The sequence below is a fragment of the Mandrillus leucophaeus genome, unplaced genomic scaffold (assembly GCF_000951045.1).
Source record: "Mandrillus leucophaeus isolate KB7577 unplaced genomic scaffold, Mleu.le_1.0 Scaffold1324, whole genome shotgun sequence".
In the NCBI taxonomy this organism is placed as follows: domain Eukaryota; kingdom Metazoa; phylum Chordata; class Mammalia; order Primates; family Cercopithecidae; genus Mandrillus; species Mandrillus leucophaeus.
The window spans coordinates 436,094-438,090 of NW_012101282.1; positions in this window are offsets into that span (position 1 = coordinate 436,094).

The window sequence follows — 1,997 nt, forward strand, 5'->3', positions numbered from 1 at the left end:
CATGAGCCACCGTGCCCGGCCCCAAGTAGGAATTTTAAAGATATCTTTTAATTATCAATTTTCAAATTAATTCCACTATAGACTGAAAACATTCTCTGTATAATTTTAATTAAGTGTATTGAAATTTGCTTCATGGCCCAGCACAGGGTCTATTCCAGTAAAAATTCCATGTGCCCTATAATAGGATATATATTCGGGATAAAAGTGAATGCTGCTATTATTGAATGTTGTTTTCTATAAATCTCAATTAGGTCAAACTTGTTGATAGTGTTGTTCAGGTCTTACTGATTTGTATCTATTACTGAGAGAACTGTAAATCTGAATTTGTCTAACTCTCTATTTTGTCAGCTTTTGCTTCATGCATTTGAAGCTGTGTAATTAGGCACATACACAATTAGGATTGCAGTATCTCTTTGTTCCTTTTTTTTTTTGAGACAGAGTTTCACTCTTGTTGCCCAAGCTGGAATGCAGTGGCGCGATCTCGGCTCACTGAAACCTCCACCTCCCGGGTTCAGGTGATTCTTCTGCCTCAGCCTCCCAAGTAGCTGGGGTTACATGCATGCGCCACCACGCCTGGCTAATTTTGTATTTTTAGAAGAGACGGGTTTCTCCATGTTTGTCAGACTGGTCTCAAACTCCCAACCTCAAGTGATCCACCTGCCTCAGCCTCCCAAAGTGCTGGGATTACAGGCATGAGCCACTACGCCCGGCCTCTTTGTTCCTTTTATCATTACATTTATCTTCATTTCTGATGATGATGCAGGGCAGGCGAGCCCCAAAACTGAGGCTTAGTCAGGGAGGGTTTTTGGCTTTGTCCAGGAAAAAACTGAATGGTGAGCTGGTGGTATCAGACAGCAACTTTTATTGAAGCGGCAGTGCATGGTAGCAGCAAAGGGGACTGCTCCTTGCAGAGCAGGGCAGGGAGGCAGGGAGGCAGGGAGGCAGGGAGGGAGGGAGGGATGCCTCATAGTCATTGTGTCCAGGGTAGTAGTTTAGAGGCAGTTTTGTAGTCATATTTCTATTTATTTTTAATTACATGCAAATGATGGGGCGGATTATGCAGACATGTTTAATAAAGGGCTGTAACTTTCTGCTTGCTGAGTCATTGTCATGGAAAGGGGTGGTAAGTTCTGGGTGTTGCCATGGCAATGGTAAACTGACAGGCACACTGGTAGGCATGATGGAAAGGTGCTTCTGCCCTGTCCCTGTTTTAGCTAGTCCTCAATTTGGTCCAGTGTCTGAGCCCCGTCTCTTATTTCAATATTACTTTTCCTAAATTCTATTTTTTTCCTGATACTAACATTGAAACTGCCTTTGCAAAATTATAACTAAGGAAATTATGACCGTGAAAGACATCAGACCTAACCAACTCCATCTTGCTTCTAACCTCTAAACTGTCCTTGCCCATTCCTGGGTATAGGCCGAACGAGCCGTGGGAAGGAACTTAGTTTAGGGTTTAGATAATAGCCCTGACCAAAAGTGAAACTGTTCTTGCAAAACAAATAAAAGGTCACCAGCCACGAAGTTAAGGATGAGAGGGGCTGGAATTCTCAGTATTGCCCGCCATTATTCCAGAGGTCATAAGATTGCAACTTCCAGAGGTCATAAGATTGCAACTTCCTCTTGAAGGTAACATCACCATTGTGAACCTAAGATTGGTCTGTTGAGATGTTTTTTCAGGTTTTTGCATTTCTGACAACTGGGTGTCCCCAGCCTGGAGGTGCCAACCAGTCCAGTGGCCCCCATCCAGGAATTGACTCAGTGCAAAAGGACAGCTTGGACTCCCTATGATTTCATCCCCAAACCAACCAATCCGCACTCCCGACCCACTGGCCCTACCCACCGAATTATCCTTAAAATCTCTGATCCCTGAGTTTTCAGGGAGACTGATTTGAATAATAATAAAACTCCAGTCTCCCCCACAGCCTGCTCTGCATAAATTACGCTTTCTCTACTGCAATTCCTTGTCTTGATAAATCGGCTGTCTAGGCAGCGGG